The sequence below is a fragment of the Paroedura picta genome, chromosome 2 (genome assembly GCF_049243985.1).
Source record: "Paroedura picta isolate Pp20150507F chromosome 2, Ppicta_v3.0, whole genome shotgun sequence".
NCBI classification, from domain to species: domain Eukaryota; kingdom Metazoa; phylum Chordata; class Lepidosauria; order Squamata; family Gekkonidae; genus Paroedura; species Paroedura picta.
The window spans coordinates 177,976,697-177,991,055 of NC_135370.1; positions in this window are offsets into that span (position 1 = coordinate 177,976,697).

The following is a 14,359-nucleotide window of genomic DNA, read 5'->3' on the forward strand; positions in this document are numbered from 1 at the left end:
AAAACATATGGAGAATGTCCTGCAGGGGGCACCACAGAAGATGTATATTTAGCATAGTTAGAATAGGAACTCCCTGATACTTTTCCAGTAATCTCCTCCAGTGCCTTGATTGGCTCATTTGGAGACTTCCTGCACACTTTCTCCTTGCTTGCCTCCAGAAGAAACCGAACAAATGCAAAACATCAGTTAGACAGTTAGCTAGGGCTCTCTCTCTCTCTCCTCTTTTTTTGTACAGTTGTTTCTCTTCTAAACAAAACTATTTTATTCTTTTAAGAGAGTCTGTGCTGGGCCCTCTTGCATATTTAAACTCTGCCAACATCTCAAAAGTTAAACAGGAGACTAAAAGATGTGTGTGACTCAAACTATGCCCTATCCAGGCCATAACCATTCCCTAAGGGTTACCAACATCCGGGTAGGGCCTGGAGCTCTCGCTTTTACAGATCTTCAAGGTACAGGCTACAGGGTTCAGTTCCCCTGGGGGAAATGGCTGCTCTGGAGGGTGGACTCTATGGTATTGCCCCCCCACTGAGCACGCTCCCCTCTCCAAGCCCCGCCCTCTTTAAGGCTCCACCCCCAAAACCTCCAGGTATTTCCGAACACAAAGGTGGAAGACTTAGGAATGACACCTATCCTTTTTAAGCCATGAGAGTTAGTTGCTAAGCTTGCCAACCTCAAGGTGAGGCCTGGAGAACTCCCAGAATGGCAACTATCCCAAGAGGACAGAGATCAGTTTCCCCAGACAAAATGGAGTCCGTGGCATTATACCCCAGTGAGGCCCCTCCCCAAATCCTGCCTTTCCCAGTAGAAAGCTTTCCTAGTCCATCACCAATTTAAGCAGCTGTCCTCATTAGAGCATAGGCCAATTGGCAGGAGCTCATGGGAACTGTAGTCCATGGACGTCTGGAGAACCACAGTTTGGACACCCCTGGTATAGACTGTACCACTTCAGGTTTCAGGGGGTTGTCCCAATGGGCCATTTTGTCTTTTTCCATATTAAGAAAGGCTCAATATGTAGAACTGGTAAACAACTCCCCATTAAGGTTGGGAAAGGTTGGGGGAGCTTGGTCTGTTTAGCCTGGAGAGGAGATGACTGAGATGGGATCTGATAACCATCTTCAAGTATTTAAAAGGCTGCCATGTAGAGGATGGAGCCGAGTTGTTCTCTCTTGCCCTGGAGGGACGGACCAGAACCAATGGGATGAAATTAATTCAAAAGAAATTCTGTCTCAACATCCGGAAGAAGTTACTGAAAGTTAGAGAGGTTCCTCAGTGGAACAGGCTTCCTCGGGAGGTGATGGGTTATCCAACTTTGGAGATTTTTAAACAGAGGCTGAATAGTCACCTGACAAAGCCATCTGATTCTGTGAAGGTTCGAGAGGGAGGCAGGTTACAGTGGATGAGCGATGGGGTTGTGAGTGTCCTGCATAGAGCAGGGGGTTGGACTAGATGACCCAGGAGGTCCCTTCCAACTCTATGATTCTATGATTTTAAGTCTTTCTTAAAGGGACTCTCCGGCCGGTTGGCAAGCTTCCATCCATCCAGTCCAAGATGTTAAGCTGGTGAGTGTGGTGTAGCAGTTAGGAGTGTTCTGTGCAACGGGTGGGTGCTATCTGTGCAACGGGTGGGTGACCTTTCAACACAAATAATAAATGTGCAGTGAACTGAATTGTGCAGATTTTGACATTCACAGTCTGCAACAGCCTGGTGTAGTGGTTCAAGTCTCGGATTAGGATCTGGGAGACCCAGGTTCGAATGCCTACTCTTCTGGGGAAGCTTGTTGGTGTAACGGTTTCTACTCCCCTAAAGGCTTGGGAGGGAAGGGTAGGATAATTTGAAGGGCTGAAAGAAGAGGCTGCTGGTGAAATGCCCTCTTCTGGCCTAAAGTTGAAGGTACAAGAACTTTTCATCCTGGCATAGACAGGTTTAAAAGGAGAGGAGACAGCTCCTTGGAGGATACGTCCATCCCTACTACTAGGCAAGTGACTAAAAGGGAACTTCCGTATTCAGAGGCATAAGAACACCAGGGGAGCCCTGCTGGGTCAGACCTGGGGTCCATCCAGCCCAGCCTCCTGTCTCACACAGGGGCCAGCCAGTTCCTCTGGAGGGCCAGCAACAGGGCAGGGAGGCCGAGGCCTTCCTAAGAACATCAGGAGAGCCCTGCTGGGTCAGACCAGGGGTCCATCCAGTCCAGCCTCCTGTCTCACACAGGGGCCAGCAAGTTCCTCTGGAGGGCCAGCAACAGGGCAGGGAGGCCGAGGCCTTCCTAAGGACATCAGGAGAGCCCTGCTGGGTCAGACCAGGGGTCCATCCAGCCCAGCCTCCTGTCTCACACAGGGGCCAGCCGGTTCCTCTGGAGGGCCAGCAACAGGGCAGGGAGGCCGAGGCCTTCCTAAGAACATCAGGAGAGCCCTGCTGGGTCAGACCAGGGGTCCATCCAGTCCAGCCTCCTGTCTCACACAGGGGCCAGCCAGTTCCTCTGGAGGGCCAGCAACAGGGCAGGGAGGCCGAGGCCTTCCTAAGGACATCAGGAGAGCCCTGCTGGGTCAGACCAGGGGTCCATCCAGCCCAGCCTCCTGTCTCACACAGGGGCCAGCCGGTTCCTCTGGAGGGCCAGCAACAGGGCAGGGAGGCCGAGGCCTTCCTAAGAACATCAGGAGAGCCCTGCTGGGTCAGACCTGGGGTCCATCCAGCCCAGCCTCCTGTCTCACACAGGGGCCAGCCAATTCCTCTGGAGGGCCAGCAACAGGGCAGAGAGGCCGAGGCCTTCCTAAGGACATCAGGAGAGCCCTGCTGGGTCAGACCAGGGGTCCCTCCAGTCCAGCCTCCTATCTCACACAGGGGCCAGCCAGTTCCTCTGGAGGGCCAACAACAGGGCAGAGAGGCCGAGGCCTTCCTAAGGACATCAGGAGAGCCCTGCTGGGTCAGACCAGGGGTCCCTCCAGTCCAGCCTCCTCTCTCACACAGGGGCCAGCCAGTTCCTCTGGAAGGCCAGCAACAGGGCAGAGAGGCCGAGGCCTTCCTAAGGACATCAGGAGAGCCCTGCTGGGTCAGACCAGGGGTCCCTCCAGTCCAGCCTCCTCTCTCACACAGGGGCCAGCCAGTTCCTCTGGAGGGCCAACAACAGGGCAGAGAGGCCGAGGCCTTCCTAAGGACATCAGGAGAGCCCTGCTGGGTCAGACCAGGGGTCCCTCCAGTCCAGCCTCCTATCTCACACAGGGGCCAGCCAGTTCCTCTGGAGGGCCAACAACAGGGCAGAGAGGCCGAGGCCTTCCTAAGGACATCAGGAGAGCCCTGCTGGGTCAGACCAGGGGTCCCTCCAGTCCAGCCTCCTCTCTCACACAGGGGCCAGCCAGTTCCTCTGGAGGGCCAGCAACAGGGCAGAGAAGCTGAGGCCTTCCTAAGGACATCAGGAGAGCCCTGCTGGGTCAGACCAGGGGTCCATCCAGTCCAGCCTCCTGTCTCACACAGGGGCCAGCCAGTTCCTCTGGAGGCCCAGCAACAGGGCAGAGAGGCTGAGGCCTTCCTAAGAACATCAGGAGAGCCCTGCTTGGTCAGACCATGGGTCCATCTAGTCCAGCCTCCTCTCTCACACAGGGGCCAGCCAGTTCCTCTGGAGGGCCAGCAACAGGGCAGAGAGGCTGAGGTCTTCCTAAGGACATCAGGAGAGCCCTGCTGGATCAGACCAGGGGTCCATCCAGTCCAGCCTCCTGTCTCACACAGGGGCCAGCCAGTTCCTCTGGAGGGCCAGCAACAGGGCAGAGAAGCTGAGGCCTTCCTAAGGACATCAGGAGAGCCCTGCTGGGTCAGACCAGGGGTCCATCCAGTCCAGCCTCCTGTCTCACACAGGGGCCAGCCAGTCCCTCTGGAGGGCCAGCAACAGGGCAGAGAGGCTGAGGCCTTCCTAAGAACATCAGGAGAGCCCTGCTGGGTCAGACCAGGGGTCCATCTAGTCCAGCCTCCTGTCTCACACAGGGGCCAGCCAGTTCCTCTGGAGGGCCAGCAACAGGGCAGAGAGGCCGAGGCCTTCTTAAGGACATCAGAAGAGCCCTGCTGGATCAGACCAGAGGTTCAGCTAGTCCAGACTCCTGTCTCACACAGGGGCCAGCCACTTCCTAGTTTAAAGCCATTATTGCAGGTCCAGTCCTCTGCTGCCAACAGGAACCTTTCCCTGCCCTCCTCCAAGTGACAACCTTTCCGATCCTTCAAGAGAGCCATCCCGTCCCACCTCTACTTCCTCTTTTCCAGGCTGAACATCCCGAAATCCCTCAGCCTTTCCTATGAGTGCTTGGTCCCCATTCCCCCCCCCCCCCCCGATCATTCTTGCTGCTCTCCTCTGCAGAACAGGGCCTCAGAAAGCTGAAAACAGCATTGTCCAACACTGTGAAGGTGACTTTACCGGCTCGATCGAAGTTCCTTCTCCATGCCGGCACGAAGATAATAAAACGCTGAATGAGTGGTATTTTTATCAAAACAGATGGCTACATTTTTGTTTTGACACAAACAACTTCAGGTCCGGCATCTCTGCAAACCCGGTCCGCAGCGTCTACTCCAGGCCTTGTCCAGAGATGCATGAAATCTTTTGGGCAGGCTTGGAAAAATTGGTCCCCTTGAACAAGCTGGTGCCTGGGGTTCTTGTGAGGGCTGGCAATTCAAACTACACCCAAAGAAGATGCAGACTGGCCGTCTTCAAGCAGCGGCTGGACAGATCCTTCTCCTGGATGCTGGAGGCTGATCCTGCACTGAGCAGGGGGTGGGACTAGATGGCCTTCATGGCCCCTTCCCACTCTAGGATTCTAGGAGTCTAATTCAGCAGTGGAAGGGGCTGCCTAAGGAGGTGGGGAGCTCCCCCTCACTGGTGGTCTTCAAGCAGCGGCTGGACAGATCCTTCTCCTGGATGCTGGAGGCTGATCCTGCACTGAGCAGGGGGTGGGACTAGATGGCCTGGATGGCCCCTTCCCACTCTAGGATTCTAGGAGTCTAGTTCAGCAGTGGAAGGGGCTGCCTAAGGAGGTGGGGAGCTCCCCCTCACTGGTGGTCTTCAAGCAGCGGCTGGACAGATCCTTCTCCTGGATGCTTGAGGCTGATCCTGCATTGAGCAGGGGGTGGGACTAGATGGCCTGCATGGCCCCTTCCCACTCTAGGATTCTCGGAGTCTAGTTCAGCAGGGGAAGGGGCTGCCTAAGGAGGTGGGGAGCTCCCCCTCAGACCGTCTCCAAGCAGCGGCTGGACAGATCCTTCTCCTGGATGCTTGAGGCTGATCCTGCCTTGAACAGGGAGTGGGACTGGATGGCCTGGATGGCCCCTTCCCACTCTAGGATTCTAGGAGTCTAGTTCAGCAGGGGAAGGGGCTGCCTAAGTAGGTGGGGAGCTCCCCCTCACTGGCCGTCTTCAAGCAAATGTTGGATACACACTTTTATTGGATGCTTTAGGATGCTTTGGGCTGATCCTGTATTGAGCAGGGTGTGGGGTCAGATGGCCTGTAGGGCACCTTCAAGCTCTATGGCTCTACAACTGTAAGGAATCCTTAACATGAAATGCAACGTACTTTAAACAATTTTTTGGTAAAGCGCTGCTACAAGCTGTTAAGCTAAGCAGTGAAAGGCAGGACTTTGGTTTTGATGGCATATGGATGCCAGCCTCCAGGTGGGACCTGGGGATCCCCTGGAATAGCAGATCATCTCTAGACTACAGAGATCAGTTCCCCTGGAGAAAAGGGCTGCTTGGGAGGGGGGACTCTGGGATGCCAGCCTCCAGGTGGGGCCTGGGGATCCCCTGGAATGACAGCTCCTCTCCAGACTGCAGAGATCAGTTCCCCTGGAGGAAAGGGCTGCTTGGGAGGGGGGACTGAGGGATGCCAGCCTCCAGGTGGGGCCTGGGGATCCCCTGGAATGACAGCTCCTCTCCAGACTGCAGAGATCAGTTCCCCTGGAGGAAAGGGCTGCTTGGGAGGGGGGACTCAGGGATGCCAGCCTCCAGGTGGGGCCTGGGGATCCCCTGGAATGACAGCTCATCTCCAGACTGCAGAGATCAGTTCCCCTGGAGGAAAGGGCTGCATTGGAGGGTGGACTCCATGGCCTTGTAACCCACTGACGGTCCTCCCCTCCCCAAAACCTGCCTTTCGCAGGCTGCCCCTAGGGATGTCAGCCCTGCCAGTGTGTGTGTAGGGGGGTCTCCTGATTCCAGGACCCATCAGCTGGCCAGCGGGGGCAACATATCCTCCAGGTATTTCCCAACTTGTTGCTAGCAACTCTCCGTCTTGCTGCTCCTCTCCATGTGTCTCCTAAGAGAGGCCAGAGGGTGGCGCCTTTGCGCTGCACACATGCGCACTAGGGGCCTGTCTTTCCAGAAAGCACCCAAGAAACATAATTGCTCCAGAGGGTCTTGTTGTTGTTGATAGGTACAAAGTCGTGTCCGACCCATCGTGCCCCGATGGACGATGATCCTCCAGGCCTTCCTGTCCTCTACCATTCCCCAGAGTCCATTTAAGTTTGCACCTACTGCTTCAATGACTCCATCCAGCCACCTCCTTCTCTGTCGTCCCCTTCTTCTTTTGCCCTCGATCGCTCCCAGCATTAGGCTCTTCTCCAGGGAGTCCTTCCTTCTCATCAGGTGGCCAAAGTATTTGAGTTTCATCTTCAGGATCTGGCCTTCTAAGGAGCAGTCAACAGGAGAGTCTCCGTGCTCCCTGAAGACCACTGACCCAAAGAGGGTTCCTTATTTTTTTCATAACAAAAAAGGAGAAGAATCTTAACCCAAACAAGGGTCTGGGACCGCCAAAGGTTACAAAAACAGAAATGGTGCGAGAAACTTAGGGAACTTGCCCGGATGGCAAAGCTAACAAATATGGTAAAGCAAAGACCAGCTGATGAATGTTAAAGACACGAGGACGAATTTTTGAAATGTTTGTAAAACTAGCTCTTTGTTTTTCCCCATGAATATAAGAGAATAAGAAAATGTTTGTTAAAAAGGAAAATAAACATTGTAACTTTAATAAAAAGGAAATGTCCGTGGGCCTAATGGGGTTGCACCATAAAGTTTCTAAAACATAAAGTAGTTATTATAACAATGTGAATATTTATTAATAATACAATTTAAATTAAAAACACCCCAAGGTGTTATGTAGAGCCTCAGATAAAATCCGATCCCATGAACATACTAATGTCTCAATGCCAATGGCCAAACATGTTTCGGCATAGCCGCCTTTTTCAATGGGGTATGCATAAGTAGAGCATGCAAGAAATGTGCAATTAATTTTGTAATGTATTAGCTCCTTTACAGGCAATGGACACTGAGGGGGCTGCTGAAAGAAAAGAGAAGAAAGAAATGTTCTATTATATTTGCGTTGTGTGGCACCAAACTCCATAAATATATGATTAAGGTAAAGGTGAAGGTATCCCCTGTGCAAGCACCGGGTCATGTCTGACCCTTGGGGTGACGCCCTCTAGCGTTTTCATGGCAGACTCAATACAGGGTGGTTTGCCAGTGCCTTCCCCAGTCATTACCCTTTACCCCCCAGCAAGCTGGGTACTCATTTTACCGACCTCGGAAGGATGGAAGGCTGAGTTGACCTTCAGCCGGCTGCTGGGATTGAACTCCCAGCCCCATGGGCAGAGCTTTCAGACTGCATGTCTGCTGCCTTACCACTCTGCGCCACAAGAGGCTCATAAATATATGATTAATTTAAGGGTTAAATATTTCTTTTAAAACTTTAAAACTTTTTTACTTACTTAATCACATATATAGACCAGCAAGCCAAAATAAATAAATGGAGGCCTCTAAATTCTCAAAAACAGGCCCTGGTCAAGGCAAGCATGGATCGTGTCCAGGCTTGCACCTACAAAGTTTACAAGCATACAGATGGTTTAAAATCCCATATTGTATTTATGATACAGCTTAAAAAGCTGATACCCAGGTATAATATATATCTTACTTTCACCATCCACAGCTGCCTAAGGAGGTGGTGAGCTCCACCTGCAGTCTTCAAGCAATGGCTGGACAGAACCTGGAAGCTTGAGGCTGATCCTGCCTTGAGCAGGGGGTGGGACTAGATGGCCTGGATGGACCCTTCCCACCTTAGGAGTCTATGAGTCTAGCTCAGCAGTGGAAGGGGCTGCCTAGGGAGGTGGGGAGCTCCCTCTCACTGGTGGTCTTCAAGCAGCGGCTGGACAGATCCTTCTCCTGGATGCTTGAGGCTGATCCTGCACTTAGCAGGGGGTGGGACTAGATGGCCTGGATGGCCCCTTCCCACTCTAGGATTCTAGGAGTCTAGTTCAGCAGTGGAAGGAGCTGCCTAAAGAGGTGGGGAGCTCCCCCTCACTGGCGGTCTTCAAGTTGCAGCTGGATAGATCCTTCTCCTGGATGCTTGAGGCTGATCCTGCACTGAGCAGGGGGTGGGACTAGATAGCTTCTATGGACCCTTCCATGATTCTATAAACGCAGGTCTGCAGAAAAGTTAAAAAAAAAAAAAGCTTTCAGAGAGAAGACCACCTCTGCCCCCCTTTTTCTGGGATCTAGAGAGGTTTGTGTCCTGCTGAGGAAGACCCAGTAGAGGGCGCCCCTGTTAACCTTCAAAGCACTGCAGGTCCTTAAAGAGACAATAAAACCTAAAGGTGGTGGACTAGGAAAGCTTTCTACTGGGAAAGGCAGGATTTGGGGAGGGGCCTCACTGGGGTACAATGCCACGGACTCCATTTTGTCTGGGGAAACTGATCTCTGTCCTCTTGGGATAGTTGCCATTCTGGGAGTTCTTCAAATACTTGAAGATGGTTATCAGATCCCCTCTCAGTCGTCTCCTCTCCAGGCTAAACAGACCAAGCTCCCCCAACCTTTCCTCATACGTCTTGGTCTCCAAACCCCAGTTTTTTCTTTCTGCCTAAAGTTGTGAAGTTTATGATAAATGTTTGTTCCAATGAAAACCACCTGAATGTCTCGTTCTATACTTTTGGAGCAACGTCACATATGTAAAACCATAACGGTGTTGGCCTTTATAGATCTGGAACCTCTCCCATCCCAACGAGAAAGGGTTACAAAAGCCCAACATTTTCTGTGATGAAAAAACAACCTCCAAAGAGCCTAGCAAGGTCAGAGAGTTGCCTAATCTGTAACCGTCTTTACCGTATGCACGCCATTTTCTTTTCCGGAGAGAAGAAACCCCAATCAGATAACGAGTGTGTTTTCCGGTTCAAAGATTGCTGGCCGATGGATGCTTGCAAATCTAGATTGCCAACTCTGGACTGGTGAATTCCTGGAGATTCGGGGGCTGAGCATGGGGAAGGTGGAATCTGGGGAGGGAACTCAGTAAAGGTGTGTTGTGATAGGGTTGAATATCAGAAAGGGCCCTTTTTCTTCAGGGGAACAGATCTCTGGCAAGGAGTTGTAATTTTGGGGAAACTCCAGACTCCATCTGGAAGCAGGTAATCCTAAGGGTCTGAATTCATATGGCATTTTAAGTGCCGGGCTGTTGTGGATATTCCAGGTTGAATGGACATCGTCTGGTAGTTTCTGTTCCTGACGTTTCGCCAGTAACCATGGCTGGCATTTTCAGAGATAAAGGTAAAAGTAAAGGTATCCCCTGGGCATGCATCGAGTTGTGTCTGACCCTTGGGGTGACGCCCTCTAGCGTTTTCATGGCAGACTCAATACGGGGTGGTTTGCCAGTGCCTTCCCCAGTCATTACCATTTACCCCCAGAAAGCTGGGTCCTCATTTTACCGACCTCGGAAGGATGGAAGGCTGTGTCAACCTTGAGCCAGCTGCTGGGATTGAACTCCCAGCCTTATGGGCAAAGCTTTCAGACTGATGCCTTACCACTCTGCGCCAAAAAAAAAGAAGTCCTTTCACTGTAGCAGAGGACTCAAAAAGCGCGGGGTAAGGGGGTGCCAAAAAGAAATCTGGCTTTTGCACCCCCTTACCCCGTGCTTTTTGAGTCCTCTGCTACAGTGAAAGGGTGTTTTTTTTCTTTGGATCGTAAAGCACAGTCCCAAATCCCATTTAATGAAAGAACTTGTTTGCACAGATCCAGTGTCCTGGATACTTTTTATTGTTGGATTGTCCTAAGTTTTTGATGCATCAACATTCCCTATGAAGACATCGAAATACGATTGCGTAGAAGAGAAGCAACTGGTAAAAATGATGCTGAGCGATAAGGGTCCAGAAACTATTTTTGGAATACCCAAAATTCTGTCGGCCATTTTGAGAATAATTCCCCCATTGATGGAGACTGTTGGTATCAAATAAGGTATCATTCGTGTTGTCTTGTATGACCTTGTCTGTGACTTTTATTCATTATGAATTTACTAGGGGTCAAGCCCGTTGCATTCAGGAATACAATTAATTATGTTTCATTGTTTTACTGTATTTTATGGCTGATGTGAGCTGCCATGAGCTAGCCAGCCTAGGAGCGGCGACATACAAGTTTAATAAATAAATATACATTAAAAAAAATATACTGGGGAGAAAATGGAGATCCAGTTTCATGTGACTACCTGTTGAGGTCTCAGAAATATATTGCTAGTGGCAGAGTTTTGGAACCCCCGAGGGTCAGTTGGAAAGGAATGGCAACTGAAAATGCCCTTCTATTTGGTCAGTCGGGTGTTGTCATTCGGGAGTGAAGGATAATGAAACTGGATCATCTAGATACAACAGGGTGGAAGTCTTCTGCAAGCTGCAATTGTGCACTGGGCAATGTAAGGTAAAGGTAAAGGTATCCCCTGTGCAAGCACCGAGTCATGTCTGACCCTTGGGGTGACGCCCTCTAGCGTTTTCATGGCAGACTCAATACGGTGTGGTTTGCCAGGGCCTTCCCCAGTCATTACCGTTTACCCCCCAGCAAGCTGGTTACTCGTTTTACCGACCTCGGAAGGATGGAAGGCTGAGTCAACCTTGAGCCGGCTGCTGGGATTGAACTCCCAGCCTTATAGGCAAAGCTTTCAGACGGCTGCCTTACCACTCTGCGTCACAAGAGGCTCTGGGCAATGTACCAATGTAACAAAAAAATCTCACTGTTGAACTGGGGCTCTTTAGCCCAGAGAGGTTTCCTTCTTGTCATGTCCTACCTCTGAAAACAGAGCCTCTTGTGGCGCAGGGTGGTAAGGCAGCAGACATTCAGTCTGAAAGCTCTGCCCATGAGGCTGGGAGTTCAATCCCAGCAGCCGGCTCAAGGTTTAAGGGGGTGCAAAAGTCAGATTTACACCCGAGGGCGCATTTTTTGGGGGTGGAAAATTTGGCTTTCTTTGAAACATTAAGAATGCCTTTGCGGGGGTTTGCTCCAGGGCGGATATGTTCCCTGAGTTAGGAACACCCAGAAAGCAAGGAGAGAATACTACTATGACAACTACTATTATTATTATCATCATCATCATCATTATCATCATCATCATCAGTATTATTATATTTGTTACTTGGCTCTCCCAACAGGCTCGTGGCAGGTTACAGAAAGTCCAGCTAAAAATACCCATTAAAAACCTATTAAAATGGTCACGTCACAACACAACAAAACTACCAAGGGTGGGAGCACTCAGGTTAGAAAAACAGAGTCCTGGGCGAAGAAGGACTGGATGGGCCACTCCATTTTGATTGGCCTCTGCTCCTTGGCCTGCAGTAGCAGCTCCTTCTGGAAAGGAAAAGGAAGGCGACTGTAAGCCGCTTTGAGCCTCCTTCGGGTAGGGAAAAGCGGCATATAAGAACCAACTCTTCTTCTTCTTCTTCTTCTTCTTCTTCTTCTTCTTCTTCTTCTTCTTCTTCTTCTTCTTCTTCTTCTTCAGATGCCCATCAAACCAATCAGGAATCCAGCGACACCCTGAAGATAATTTAGTCCTGGGATGCTGACTCAGTCCTGGCTTCATCAGATACATCAGAATGTAATTCCACCAAGCCTGATTTATATGTAGGACAGATTAAGATCAGCTGCTCCTTAAGAAGATCTTCCAGGCAACTCAGTCAGGAGGAAAGCTCTGCCTTAGCATTCATCAAGAAGTTTAACGCTGTCGTCTGCTTCCTGTCCATAAGCCTCCAGGTACCAGCCAAGAGTAATTATTATGATGATGCCATGACTTATGCGTCTTCCGTGTCTCTATGATTTTGTCAGGCACGTGTGGGATTTGGGGTACGTTTCTCTCCACTCCATATGCCCGTATAATCCATTTGGAATATGCAGCGATGAAGCTGAAATGGTGTGGCGGTTAAGGGCGGTGGCGAGCCGGGTTTGATTCCCTGCTCCTGGCCATGCAGCCAGCTGGGTGACTTTGGGCTTGTCACAGTCATGATAGTGCTGTTCTCACAGAGCAGTCAGAGTTCTCCCAGCCCCATGTACCTCACAGGGTGTCTGTGGTGGGGAAAGGAAGGGAAGGTGAATGTAAGTCGCTTTGAGACTCCTTCGGGTAGAGAAAAGCATCATATAAGAACCAACTCTTCTTCTTCAGTAAAATCAGGGCTCTCTCAGCCTCACCTCCCTCACAGGGTGTCTTGTTGTGGGGAGAGGAAAGGGAAAGCAACTGTAAGCCGCTTTGAGACTCCTTTGGATAGAGAAAAGCGGCATATAAGAACCAACTCTTCTTCTTCAGTAATCTCAGGGCTCTCTCAGCCTCCCCTCCCTCACAGGGTGTCTGTTGTGGGGAGAGGAAAGGGAAGGTGACTGTAAGCCGCTTTGAGACTCCTTTGGGTAGAGAAAAGTGGCATATAAGAACCAACTCTTCTTCTTCTCCTAATATAGTAGTAAAACAGATGAATTGAAATGTTAGGCATAGCTGTGTTCAACCTTTTGAGGTGCTCCTGAAATATTTTCCATGCCACACCTCCTTGCCACACCCGTGGACTATGGGGGTAGAGAGAAAGGAAGCAGGTTTGAGGAAGGAGTAGGCATCCAGGCTCCGCCCCCTTTCCCAGGTACGGTAACCCACCCCTCCCCAAGAACGCCACTCCCAGGCCGATGGAAGCAGCCAGTCCCTTGCTCTCGCTGCGATGCCAGGCATAATTAAGACAGAATATAGGGGAAAGATCGGGGAGCCCTTGGGAGCGTTCACAGAGCCCCGGTTGGGAATCCCTGGTTTAGCAGTTCGAAAATGCCAACCACAGGGCTCTGCGCTCTGTGTGTGAGAATCTTCTGGTCGTTCCTGGCCCTAGGGAAGCATGCCTAGCCTCGACCAGGGCTAGGGCCTTTTCGGTCCTGGCCCCCACCTGGTGGAATGAGCTCCCGGGAGAGCTGTGGGCCCTGCGAGACCTTTCAATGTTCCACAGGGCCTGCAAGATGGAGCTCTTCTGCCAGGTCTATGGCTGAGGCTGGGGCTGCTGGGGTACATCGACTGCTCTCCCCCGGGCTTCTTCTTGAACACCGTTGACCTCCTTCTCCTCCACCCCCCCTTTTTTTAGGAAGGGGGGGTAGGAAGGGGATCTTATTATTGTGCCGCCATGCTGTGATATTTTAAAGTCTTTTAATGGGAGTTTTAATGGGGTTTTAAGACACTGTAACCCGCCACGGGCCATTTGGGAGTGGCGGGAAATAAATTGAAATAATAACAATAATAATAAAAATTGAAATAAGGACTATTGTAAAGATTCTGAAGAAGAGAACATTGGAGAGTATTTTTTGGAGGGGTTGTTTTATATACTCTGCAATCTGTAGTAACTTTTGAATCATATGCGTTTATACATAGTTTTCTGTTTTGTATCCCTTATATCAAGGGTAGTCAGCCTGTGGTCCTCCAGATGTTCATGGACTACAGTTCCCATGAGCCCCTGCCAGTGTTTGTTGGCAGGGGCTCATGGGAATTGTAGTCCATGAACATCTGGAGGACCACAGGTTGACTACCCCTGCCTTATATTTCTCATCTATTTTCTTAAAATAAAAATGCTAATTAAAAAAAAAGATGTTTAACACTATCCTTATCATCATCCATGGCTAATAAGGGGCCCTGTACCAGACAAGAAGATCTATTAATACGACATGATACCTTGTGTGCCTTCTGTGCTTCTGCCATGGCATGTGTGGGATTTTGGGTACATTTCTCTCCACTCACAAATGTGCATGTTACATGGGTCGTGTTCCCCAAACTGGACCGAGAGAAAGGGCAGTCCCCTTGTTTCTGGGTCTCCAGCAGGATAAGCAAAGAACCCTTTAGTCAGTGTATGTGGAAATTTTCTCCCTGCCTGACATTCCCAAGGAAAAAGCGTGACAGAGACTAATTGATTCAAGCTCCACGAGATATTCGGTGACTAAGCTCTCAGACACACAACTAGAAGTAGACCCAAATTCCAAACCCTTCTAATCACAAATACAGCTACAACAGAATTGAAAAACAATGTGTCCTTATGCACGAACACAGACCTGAAAACGGGGAGAGGATTTGGCCCCACTGGTGGACCTC